The sequence below is a fragment of the Ascaphus truei genome, chromosome 20 (assembly GCF_040206685.1).
Source record: "Ascaphus truei isolate aAscTru1 chromosome 20, aAscTru1.hap1, whole genome shotgun sequence".
NCBI classification, from domain to species: Eukaryota; Metazoa; Chordata; class Amphibia; order Anura; family Ascaphidae; genus Ascaphus; species Ascaphus truei.
The window spans coordinates 32,339,865-32,353,376 of record NC_134502.1 but is presented as its reverse complement, the minus strand read 5'-3'; positions in this window follow the sequence as shown (position 1 = coordinate 32,353,376).

The following is a 13,512-nucleotide window of genomic DNA, read 5'->3' as shown; positions in this document are numbered from 1 at the left end:
GGGTATCGGGGTCATTGTGGAGTAATCTATTCCATGCGAGGAATCCGGTGTCGGTGTAGAGTAAGACGGAGGGGAGATGATGAGGTCCGTTTTTAACATGTTAAGCTTAAGATAGCGATTAGACACCCACGCGGAGATAACAGAGAGACAGTTAGTGATATGAGACAGCAGAGAAGGGGAGCGGTCAGCAGAGGAAGGTAGATGTGGGTGTCCTCTGCATAGAGGTGGTAGGAAAACCCAATGACTGTGTTAGTTTGCCAAGGAAAGAGGTGCAAGTGGAGAAGAGTAGAGGTCCTAGGGCAGAGCCCTGGGGTACACCGTCTGTGGGTGGGAGTGAGGAGGAGGGGGTGCCAGCATCGGGAAACACCGAACGTGCGGTGAGATAGGGGAAGATATAAACCAGGAGATGGCAGACTCATGGAGGTCAATAAAATGGAGAGTGTGCAGAAGTGGGGTCATGGGGGGGGGGAGGGCCAAAAGTATACGAACTGTCCTTGTGTCAAGGGGAGGTCTGGAGTCCAGTTGCTGGAATTGGTAGCAGGCAGGCAGTGGTAGTGGACAGGCAGAGAAGTCAGAGGCGGACAGGTAGTGGTGGTGGTCATTGGACCGGCAGAGGTCAGAGGAGGGCAGCAGGAAGGGAGTTGTGATCAGTGCACAGGCAGTGGTCAGGGGAAGGCAGCAGGCACGGAGCAGTGGTCAGTGGACAGGCATGGTCAGTGGACAGGCAGAGAGGTCAGAGGAGGGAAGTCGGCAGGTATCAGTCGTCGGTGGACTGGCCGAGGTCAGTGGACAGGTAGAAGGTCAGAGGTGGGCAGCATTGGTCAGATAGTGTAGAAGGGTCAGAATAGGGTCTGGTACACAGCAGCAGCAAATGGCAACAATGAGGCAGCGCGCCTGTTACTGGGGAGAAGCCCAATAACCGCGCAGGGAGGAACAGGAAGAGGAGGCGGATAAAGGGCTGGATGGGGTGAGGGGTGGGTACTCAACAGCACTCCCAGTGGCAGACCGTGAGAACTGCAGACTGGAAGCGAGAGAGACCACAGGTCAAACCCCACCCTGGACATTCTTAACACCTTGTGATTTGGCCTTGAGTCTGTATATATGTGTGTGTGTATGTATGTATGTATGTGTGTGTGTATGTATGTATGTGTGTATGTGTATGTATGTATGTGTGTATGTGTATGTGTGTATGTGTATGTATGTATGTATGTATGTATGTATGTATGTATGTGTGTGTATGTATGTGTGTGTATGTATGTATGTGTGTGTATGTATGTATGTATGTGTGTATGTATGTATGTATGTGTGTATGTATGTATGTGTGTGTGTATGTATGTATGTATGTATGTATGTATGTATGTATGTATGTATGTATGTGTATGTATGTGTGTTGTGACAAACGGCTTACTCCGGGGCTCCGCCGTCTGTCCGGGACTGTTAGAACACGGTCTTTTAGGGTAGGTTAAATGATGAGACGTCACGTACTGTTCCTTTAAACAGGCTATGCCTGGTTTATTCAGTCCCAGGCACTGAGACTGCCACAGTTTAAACAGAAAACAAAGCCAAACAAAAAGCTGCTCGTCTGAGCGATAACTTAAACTTAGATGTCCCTGACTCAGAGTTGGAAGTGGCTTGTCCACTTCCACCAACAAAATAAGTACCTTTGCAGTCTTTAGACAAACTAACAGAATGAATGAAGCGATTTGGGAAAGAGGCTTTCTCACCCCTCTGCAGTTCAGCAGCCTTCCAGGCTCTTGGGCGGGGGCTCAGAGGAAACAGGAAACAGGTCTTATATACCTGAACTCTAATCAGCATGACAGGTGACAGAAAACAGGCAGCAGACAAACTGTGGAATGGAGTGCCTGTACCACGAGGCTGCCCTGTTCAGCTTAGACAGGACAGAAACTGTTCAGTATCCTGGGAGCCCTGTATATGGAGTTTATTACCAACCCCTGGTTTCTGTCACATATCCTCCCCCCCAGCTCAGACCTCGAGGGGTGAGCGACCATGGATATTAGGGAGTGCATCCTTGACAACCCGTCGGCATTGCCATGTTTGTGCCCCGACCTGTGTTCCACAGAAAATTTAAAGGGCTGTAGGCTTAGGAACCACCTGGTCACCCTAGCGTTCTTCTCCCTATTTTGACACATCCAGGTAAGGGGTGCATGATCTGTGACCAATCGGAACTTTCTCCCCAACAGATAATACTTGAGTGTCTCTACAGCCCACTTTATTGCGAGACACTCTTTCTCGACTATGGAGTAATTTTTCTCCTGGGGATTTAGTTTCCTACTTAAATAAAGGATGGGGTGCTCCTCCCCTTGAGACTCCTGGGAGAGTACCGCCCCCAGCCCTACCTCAGATGCGTCGGTTTGGACTACGAACTCTTTGGAGAAGTCAGGTGTGACCAACACTGGTTGGGCACAGAGAGCTTCTTTCAGGCTTCTAAAGGCCTGTTCGGCTTCGGGGGACCACTTTACCATTAGCGGTCCTCTTGCTTTTGTGAGGTCGGTTAGTGGGGTTGCCTTAGTTGCAAAATTGGGAATAAACCTCCTATAGTAGCCAATTAACCCCAAAAAGGTCCTTACTTGTTTTTTTGTGACTGGCCTTGGCCAATTTTGTATCGCCTCTACTTTGAGTGTTTGTGGTTTGAGTAACCCTCTACCAATAGAATACCCCAGATACTTGGCCTCCTCCAGACCAATAGTGCATTTAGCGGGGTTAGCAGTTAGTCCAGCAGACCGAACTGCGTCGAGCACAGCTTGGACCTTTGGAAGGTGGGACTGCCAATCTTCACTATGGATTACCACATCATCCAGGTAGGCGGCAGCGTACCGAACATGTGGTTTTAAAATTTTATCCATCATTCTTTGGAATGTGGCGGGAGCTCCATGTAAGCCAAAAGGCAGCACCTTATATTGAAAGAGGCCGTCTGGGGTTGAGAAGGCTGTTTTTTCTTTTGCCCTTTCTGTGAGGGGAACCTGCCAGTACCCTTTTGTTAGGTCTAGGGTTGTGAGATATCGGGCTTTGCCCAGTCTCTCTACAAGTTCATCTACCCTGGGCATAGGATAAGTATCAAATTTTGACACCGCGTTTAGTTTCCGGTAGTCATTACAAAACCTTGTTGTACCGTCTGGCTTTGGGACTAAAACTATAGGGCTGTTCCACCCACTTTGGGATTCCTCAATTACGCCTAGTTTTAGCATTTTTTTAACCTCTAAACTTATAGCCTCTCTCTTGGCCTCTGGGATTCGGTACGGTTTAAGGTTAACTCGGACCCCCGGTTCAGAGACTATGTCATGTTTAATTACGTTAGTTTTACCTGGCTGTGTAGAGAAGATTTCTTTGTTCCTTCTCACTAAACTCTGGACCTCTCGTTTCTGATGCACGGACAGTGTTTCAGCTATGCTAACCTCTGGGTCAGTTTCTTGATTCTCTGACGGACCTGGGGGTACTAGGGTTAACAAGACCTCTCTATCTTTCCAGGGCTTGAGTAGGTTTATATGGTAAATTTGCTCAGGTTTCCTCCTACCTGGCTGCCTTACCCTATAATTTACTTCTCCCACTCTTTCCAAGACCTCATATGGCCCATGCCATTTAGCAAGGAATTTACTCTCCACGGTGGGAACCAGAACTAGTACCCTATCACCTGGAAAAAAAATTCTGACCCTAGCACCCTTATTATACGTATTCCTTTGTGCTTCTTGAGCTTTCTCCATGTGTTCCCTCACTATGGGTAGGACTGCAGCAATGCGGTCCTGCATTTGGGCAACATGCTCTATTACACTTCTGTAAGGGGTAACCTCGTGTTCCCAAGTCTCTTTGGCTATATCCAGTAAGCCCCTTGGGTGTCGGCCATACAATAGTTCAAACGGGGAGAAGCCAGTGGATGATTGGGGAACTTCCCTAATGGCAAATAACAGGTACGGTAACAAACAATCCCAGTTTTTCCCATCTTTATCAACCGCCCGCCGTAACATGCTCTTTAAGGTTTTATTGAACCTTTCCACTAAACCATCTGTTTGTGGATGATAGACTGAGGTTCTGAGATGCTTGATTTTTAGGAGTTTACATAGCTCTTTTGTTACTTGGGACATAAATGGTGTTCCCTGGTCAGATAAGATCTCTTTAGGAATTCCGACCCGGGAAAACAGAAGTACTAACTCTTTTGCTATGTTTTTAGCAGAGGTGCTACGTAGGGGAACTGCCTCCGGATATCGGGTAGCATAATCTAATATTACCAATATATGCTGATGTCCCCTAGCAGACTTTATTAGGGGTCCTACTAGATCCATAGCAATCCGGTCAAATGGTACCTCTATTATGGGAAGGGGTACCAATGGGCTGCGGTATGCTTTGAACGGGGCGGTGATCTGACATTCTGGGCATGAGGAACAATAGTTTGTAATTTCTGCCAGAACCCCAGGCCAATAAAAGCTTCGGAGAACCTTTTCTTTTGTCTTTTCCACCCCTAGGTGTCCCCCCAATGGATGACTATGTGCGAGGTGTAATACTACGTTACGGAATGTCCGTGGTACCAACAATTGTTTAGTTGTAACTGATTTTCTTTTATCAACCCGATATACTAGGTCGTTCTCTACCTCGAAGTAGGGGTAAGCAAGTGACCTATCTGGTTGGCCATGAGTACTATTCTGGTCCCGTATATTTCCCCTTGCTATCGCTAATGTGGGGTCCTCCCACTGGGCCTTCTTAAAACTCCCAGGACTGACCTCTAGGTCAGCGAGGGTCTTATCCTGTACTGGGGTGGTAAGTGCCTGATCAACATCTTGATTTGGGGTATTCCCTACCAAAGTAGTGATGGGGAAGGGAATTTTACAGCACTCCTCCTTTTCCCCCTTCTTATTTGGGCCCTCGTCAACCTCCATTTCTGAAAAAGGGAAAGGATTTGTTTCTTCTAACACTTCGTTATGGTCTGCTATTGAACTCTGGGCGCTATTCTGAGCTGGGGACCACATTTTTAGAAAATGGGGAAAGTCGGTCCCTATTAACACATCATGTGCCAGTTTGGGTACAACACCCACCTTGAAATCTAAAGAACCAAATTCTGTTTCAAAAAAAACATCAACAGTGGAATATTCATGATTATCCCCATGTATACAACAAATTGCCACTCTTTGTGAACTGTTTACCTGTTTCTTCTTAATGGGCAATAGGTATTCGGACACTAGTGTGACCATACTCCCAGAGTCAAGAAGTGCCCGAACCCTCTTACCATTAACCTTTACAAATGCCCACAGATGGTTATTCAAGGGGTCCTCTGGGCTAGGGCCCATACATTGGGACAACAGCGAATAAGGTTCCACGCTGTTGCATTGCATGGGCTCATCATTTAGTGGGCAGATTTTTGCTGTGTGGCCCCTCTCATGACAATTTACACATTTAGGTACATAGTCTGTGTCCCACTTAGAGCCTTTTCCCGGCTCCCCATGTTGGCTATTGCCCTTAGTGTGCGAACCACTGTTGCTGGAGCGGCGTGAAGGTGGTCGCCGCTCTTCAGCGCCCCTTAACCCCGGTACCCTTTTACCGTCTCTGGAAGAGTCCTGGAACCTCGGATAGTGGGGTTGCTCCACGACTGTGGGTTGCGGGTGCTCTTCTGCTGCACTGTACCTTTCTACAAGGGCCACAAGCTCATCCGCATTGTGGGGGTCACTCCGACTGACCCAACGGCGTAAGGCAGAGGGAAGTTTCCTCAAGAACTGGTCCATGACCAACCGTTCCACGATGTGGCTTGCTGAGTTGATCTCGGGTTGTAGCCACTTCCGGGCGAGGTGGATGAGGTCATACATCTGGCTTCGGGTGGCTTTATCCATCGTGAAGGACCATGCGTGAAACCTTTGGGCACGAACAGCCGTGGTTACGCCGAGGCGGGCGAGGATCTCGAACTTCAATTTTGCATAGACGTTAGCTTCGGCTGGCTCTAGATCAAAGTAAGCCTTCTGGGGTTCGCCGCTTAGGAAGGGTGCGATTAGACCAGCCCACTCAGCTTCTGGCCATCCCTCTCTCTGTGCCGTGCGTTCAAACGTGAGAAGATAGGCTTCCACATCATCCGAGGGTCCCATCTTCTGAAGGTAGTGGCTTGCCCTGGTCATTTTCGGAACTGGGGCTGCCTCTGCCAGTGGAAGGTTACTGATAGTCCCCCTCAGGATCTCGAGTTCCTGCTGTAAGCCCTGAGCGAACCGCTTTTGCTCCTCTCTCAGCAGGCGGTTTGTCTCTTGCTGGTTTGCATTAGTCTCTTGCTGGGCTATTAACAGCTGTCGCTGGGTTTCACTCGCCTGTTGCTGGGCTTCATTCGCGTCTTTCTGGACAGCGACATTGCGTACCAGCGCACTCACCACGTCTTCCATCTTGTTTGGAGAGAGAGAAAAAAAAACCTTCTTTTTTTTTTTTTTTTTTAAAGTTCTTTAACCCCCAGACCTTTCAGTGTTCTGCCCGCATTCTCCACCATATGTGACAAACGGCTTACTCCGGGGCTCCGCCGTCTGTCCGGGACTGTTAGAACACGGTCTTTTAGGGTAGGTTAAATGATGAGACGTCACGTACTGTTCCTTTAAACAGGCTATGCCTGGTTTATTCAGTCCCAGGCACTGAGACTGCCACAGTTTAAACAGAAAACAAAGCCAAACAAAAAGCTGCTCGTCTGAGCGATAACTTAAACTTAGATGTCCCTGACTCAGAGTTGGAAGTGGCTTGTCCACTTCCACCAACAAAATAAGTACCTTTGCAGTCTTTAGACAAACTAACAGAATGAATGAAGCGATTTGGGAAAGAGGCTTTCTCACCCCTCTGCAGTTCAGCAGCCTTCCAGGCTCTTGGGCGGGGGGCTCAGAGGAAACAGGAAACAGGTCTTATATACCTGAACTCTAATCAGCATGACAGGTGACAGAAAACAGGCAGCAGACAAACTGTGGAATGGAGTGCCTGTACCACGAGGCTGCCCTGTTCAGCTTAGACAGGACAGAAACTGTTCAGTATCCTGGGAGCCCTGTATATGGAGTTTATTACCAACCCCTGGTTTCTGTCACAGTGTGTATGTATGTATGTATATATGTGTGTATGTGTGTGTGTGTGTATGTGTGTATGTGTGTATGTATGTATGTATGTATGTATGTATGTATGTATATGTGTGTATGTGTGTGTGTGTGTATGTATGTGTGTATGTATGTATGTATGTATATATGTATGTATGTATGTATGTGTGTGTGTATGTATGTGTGTGTGTGTGATGATCGTGAGGGTTTGGCCCGGGATTAAAGGGGTTACCCCCCAATTGGCCACCCTCTAACCTCACCAGGGAGACAAGGGGTTAACTGGCTGAGGCCCAGAAATGTGATTTAACCCTTGTTATAACATGAAAATGTATATTCCCCTGTTACCATGTATTGTTTCTGGATCAGTGTCTGCCTAACACACACACTGGGACTTAAGGGGTTAATATTATATGCAGTGCTGAATAAACAGGAGCCGTTCCAGTAAGACTGGTAATTTAGGAACGGAGTGAGCCAGCACCCTGAGTGTTGGTGCGCAGCCTCAGCGTAACCCCCCAAGGACACCCCTATTAAAAATATAACTTTGTCATAAGGGAAACATATATTTTTGATAAAGTGCCTTTCTGTTGCAGTTTTAAAAAAATACAGTCAGAATGTTAATTTTTTCTGCCTGCCCTCTGCAATGCATTAAGGAACAAATGTTATGGGTCACTTGCTTATGCAAGCAGGACAGCTTGCTAGAATTTACATAGCCCTGATCAAAGGCTAATTACCTAATTGGTTATGCGGGACCCAGGGACTGTTTGGGTTGTGAGCGTTAAAACTCACACTTAAACACCCAGGTATCCTGCAGGAATAAACATGACACCCCCCCCCCCAGGGGTCCCTACTTCAAAGGACTTATTGATTGGGCATGGGTGGGGCTACCCAAGGAGGAAATCAGAATGGGTGACCTTATTAAACATAAGAATATTATGAGATGTCCTTGGCTGAACATGCTAAGAGTTACATATGTGTATTCGTGACCCCAAGCCCCACCTAGGAAGTGTAACCACTTGATCTCTAATAGCTGCTAAGAGCCAGATATTAATATCTCTCTTAATTTTAATATTACACTGTAATGTTTAGTCTCTGTGGGAGCGGCCGGCGTGACGGAATGTATTAATATGGGTCGCCTGCCAGTAAGTAAAACTGAACTGAAGTTATGAAGTTATTTGCAGTAAATATGGAATTTTGGTTGTGTTCTGAAAACGGCAAACTCCCTGTTATGATAATGAGCAGGAAGGCTAGTCATCAAAGGCTAAATTGCTAATTGTTTATGCTTGGCCTAGGGACCCAAAGGAACTGACCAGTTTAAGTGTGACATTTCACACTGAACCCTGGAAGTCCAAAATCAGCTTCAAGAGCTTCAAAAGGACTTTTGCTAGCCGTCTCGGCACCAAGGGTTAAGAGATGAGTTTGACATAGTATTTAAGTCAGAATTCCCCCTTACCCATTCTCTTCATGTCTTCATGCAAATGTCTTCATGTCTGCATGTCATCAGGCCTGTGTCTTTATGCAATGTCTTGGGATGATGCAGGTGTTGCTGTATGAACTGCCAGTCCAGATGGGACTGTTTCATCATTGCCATCTTTAAGTAAGTGCCTATATTTTGCTGTTATTTGTACATTTTGTTGTGTTCACCTTTATCAAGGAATAAATTATATTTTATCATATCTAAGTCTCGTCCCAGTTCAAACCCAGGTATATATATATTTATATATATTTTTGGTGTAAATTACAGCCTGTCATAAGCTACCATGACAGTGTGTGTGTATGTGTGTGTGTGTATGTGTGTGTGTATGTGTATGTATGTATGTATGTATGTATGTATGTATGTATGTGTATGTGTGTGTATTGTGACAGAAACCAGGGGATGGTAATACATTCCATATATAGGGCTCCCAGGATACTGAACAGTTTCTGTCCTGTTTAGGCTGAACAGTGCAGCCTCATAATACATGCACTCCATCCCACAGTTTTTCTGCTGCCTGATTTCTGTCACCGGTCATGCTCATTAGAAATCAGGTATCCTCTCCTCTCTCCCCAAGAGCCTGGAGGCAGGAATGCTGCAGAAAGCAGAGAGGGGAAAAAGCCTCTCCCCAAACAGGTTAAAACCTTCTGTTCTTTTTGGTCTAAAACTGCGAAATTACTTATTTTGTTGGTGGAAGTGGAAAAGCCACTTCCACCCTGAGTTAGGGATATTTAAGTTAAGTTATCGCTCAGGTGAGCAGCTTTTTGTTTGATGTGTTTCTATTGTAGCACTGTGGCAGTCTCAGTGCCTGGGACTGAATAAACCAGGCATAGCCTGTTTAAAGGAACAGCACGTGACGCCTCATCATTTAACCTACCCTAAAAGACCGTGTTCTAACAGTCCCAGACTGACGGCGGAGCCCCGGAGTAAGCTGTTTGTCACATATGGTGGAGAATGCAGTAGGACACTAAAAGGTCTGCGGGTTAAAGAACTTTTAAAAAAAAAAAAAAAAAAGGATTTTTTTTTCTTTTCTCCTCTCCAAACAAGATGGAAGACGTGGTGAGTGCGCTGGTTCGCAATGTCGCTGTCCAGAAAGACGCAAATAAAATCCAGCAAAAGACTAATGCAAACCAGCACCAGCTGTTAATAGCCCAGCAAGAGACTAATGCAAACCAGCAGCAGACGAATGCAGCCCTGCAAGAGGCGAATGCAACCCAGCACCAGCTGGTAATAGCCCAGCAGGAGGCGACTGCAGCTCTGGAAATCACGAATGCAAACCAGCAAGAGACAAACCGCTTGCTGAGAGAGGAGCAACAACGGTTCGCCCAGGGCTTACAGCAGGAACTCGAGATCCTGAGGGGGACTATCAGTAACCTTCCACTGGCAGAGGCAGCCCCAGTCCCGAAAATGACCAGGGCAAGCCACTACCTTCAGAAGATGGGGCCCTCGTATGATGTGGAAACCTATCTTCTCACGTTTGAACGCACGGCACAGAGAGAGGGATGGCCAGAAGCTGAGTGGGCCAGTCTAATCGCACCCTTCCTAAGCGGCGAATCCCAGAAGGCTTACTTTGATCTAGAGCCAGCCGCAGCTAACGTCTATGCAAAATTGAAGTTCGAGATCCTCGCCCGCCTCGGCGTAACCACGGCTGTTCGTGCCCAAAGATTCCACGCATGGTCCTTCACGTTGGATAAAGCCACCCGAAGCCAGATGTATGACCTCATCCACCTCGCTCGGAAGTGGCTACAACCCGAGATCAACTCAGCAAGCCACATCGTGGAACGGTTGGTCATGGACCAGTTCTTGCGGAAACTTCCCTCTGCCCTATGCCGTTGGGTCAGTCAGAGTGACCCCCATAATGCAGACGAGCTGGTGGCCCTCGTAGAAAGTACAATGCAGCAGAAGAGCACCCGCAACCCATAGTCGTGGAGCAACCCCACTACCCAAGGTTCCAGGACTCTTTCAGAGACGGTAAAAGGGTACCAGGGTTAAGGGGGGCTGAAGAGCGACGACCGCCTTCACACAGCACCAGTAACAGTGGCTCGCACACTAAGGGCAACAGCCAACATGGGGAGCCGAAAAAAGGCTCTAAGTGGGACACAGACTATGTACCTAAATGTGTAAATTGTTATGAGAGGGGCCACACCGCGAAAGTCTGCCCACTAAATGCTGAACCCATGCAATGCAACAGCGTTGAACCTTATTCGCTGTGGTCCCAATGTATGGGCCCTAGCCCAGAGGACCCCTTTAATAACCATATGTGGGCATTTGTAAAGGTTAATGGTAAGAGGGTTCGGGCACTTCTTGACTCTGGGAGCATGGTCACACTAGTGTCCGAATACCTGTTGCAATTAAGAAGAAACAGGTAAACAGTTCACAAAGAGAAGCAATTTGTTGTATACAGTACATGGGGATAATCACGAATATTCCACTGTTGAAGTTTTCTTTGAAACAGAGTTTGGTTCTTTAGATTTCAAAGTGGGTATAGTACCCAAACTGGCACATGATGTGTTAATAGGGACTGACTTTCCTCATTTTCTAAAAATGAGGTCCTCCTCTCAGAATAGCGCCCAGAGTTCGATAGCGGACCATAACGAACTAACAGAAGAAACAAATCCTTTCCCTTTTTCAGAAATAGAGGTTGACGAGTGCCCAAATAAGAAGGGGAAAAAGGAGGAGTGCTGTAAAATTCCCTTCCCCATGGCTACCTTGGTAGGGAATACCCCAAATCAAGATGTTGAACAGGCACTTACCACCCCAGAACAGGATAAGACACTCGCTGACCTAGAGGTCAGTCCTGGGAGTTTTAAGAAGGCGCAGTGGGAAGACCCCACATTAGCGGTAGCAAGGGGGAATATACGGGACCAGAATAGTACCCCTGGCCAACTGGACAGGTCACTTGCCTACCCCTACTTCGAGGTAGAGAATGACCTAGTATATCGGGTTGATAAAAGGAAATCAGTTACAACTAAACAATTGTTGGTACCACGGACATTCCGTAACGTAGTATTACACCTCGCACATAGTCACCCATTGGGGGGACACCTAGGGGTGGAAAAGACAAAAGAAAAGGTTCTCCGAAGCTTCTATTGGCCTGGGGTTCTGGCAGAAATTACAAATTATTGCTCCTCATGCCCAGAATGTCAGATCACCGCCCCGTTCAAAGCGTACCGCAGCCCATTGGTACCCCTTCCCATAATAGATGTACCATTTGACCGGATTGCTATGGATCTAGTAGGACCCCTAATAAAGTCTGCTAGGGGACATCAGCATATATTGGTAATATTAGATTATGCCACCCTATATCCGGAGGCAGTTCCCCCACGTAGCACCTCTGCTAAAAACATAGCAAAAGAGTTAGTAGTTCTGTTTTCCCGGGTCGGAATTCCTAAAGAGATCTTATCTGATCAGGGAACACCATTTGTGTCCCAAGTAACAAAAGAGTTATGTAAACTCCTAAAAATCGAGCATCTCAGAACCTCAGTCTATCATCCACAAACAGATGGTTTAGTGGAACGATTCAATAAAACCTTAAAGAGCATGTTACGCTGGGCGGTCGATAAGGATGGGAAAAACTGGGATTGTTTGTTACCATACCTGTTATTTGCCATTAGGGAAGTTCCCCAATCATCCACAGGCTTCTCCCCGTTTGAACTATTGTATGGCCGACACCCAAGGGGCTTACTGGATATAGCCAAAGAGACTTGGGAACACGAGGTTACCCCTTACAGAAGTGTAATAGAGCATGTTGCCCAGATGCAGGACCGCATTGCTGCAGTCCTACCTACTGTATAGTGAGGGAACACATGGAAAAAGCTCAAGAAGCACAGAGGAATACGTATAATAAGGGTGCTAAGGTCAGAATTTTTTTCCCAGGTGATAGGGTACTAGTTCTGGTTCCCACCGTAGAGAGTAAATTCCTTGCTAAGTGGCATGGGCCATATGAGGTCTTGGAAAGTGTGTGAGAAGTAAATTATAAGGTAAGACAGCCAGGTAGTAGGAAACCTGAGCAAATTTACCATATAAACCTACTTAAGCCCTGGAAAGATAGAGAGGTCTTGTTAACCCTAGTACCCCCAGGTCCGTCAGAGAATCAAGAAACTGACCAAGAGGTTAGCATAGCTGAAACCCTGTCCGTTCATCAGAAATGAGAGGTCCAGAATTTAGTGAGAAGAAACAAAGAAGTCTTCTCTACACAGCCAGGTAGAACTAGCATAATTGAACATCACCTAGTCTCTGAACCGGGGGTCAGAGTTAACCTTAAACCTTACCGAATCCCAGAGGCCAAAAGAGAGGCTATAAGTTTAGAGGTTAAGAAAATGCTAAAACTAGGCGTAATTGGGGAATCCCAAAGTGGGTGGAACAGCCCTATAGTTTTAGTCCCAAAGCCAGACGGTACAACGTGGTTTTGTAATGACTACCGGAAACTAAACGCGGTGTCAAAATTTGATACTTATCCTGTGCCCAGGGTGGATGAACTTGTAGAGAGACTGGGCAAAGCCCGATATCTCACAACGCTAGACCTAACAAAAGGGTACTGGCAGGTTCCCCTCACAGAAAGGGCAAAAGAAAAGACAGCCTTCTCAACCCCAGATGGCCTCTTTCAGTATAGGGTGCTGCCTTTTGGCTTACATGGAGCTCCCGCCACATTCCAAAGAATGATGGATAAAATTTTAAAACCACATGCTCGGTATGCTGCCGCCTACCTGCATGATGCTGGACTAACTGCTAACCCCGCTAAATGCACTATTGGTCTGGAGGAGGCCAAGTATCTGGGGTATTCGATTGGCAGAGGTTTACTCAAACCCCAAACAATCAAAGTAGAGGCGATACAAAATTGGCCACGGCCAGTTACAAAAAAACAAGTAAGGACCTTTTTGGGATTAATTGGCTACTATAGAAGGTTTATTCCCAATTTTGCAACTAAGGCAACCCCACTAACCGACCTCACAAAAGCAAGAGGACCGCTAATGGTAAAGTTGTCCCCCGAAA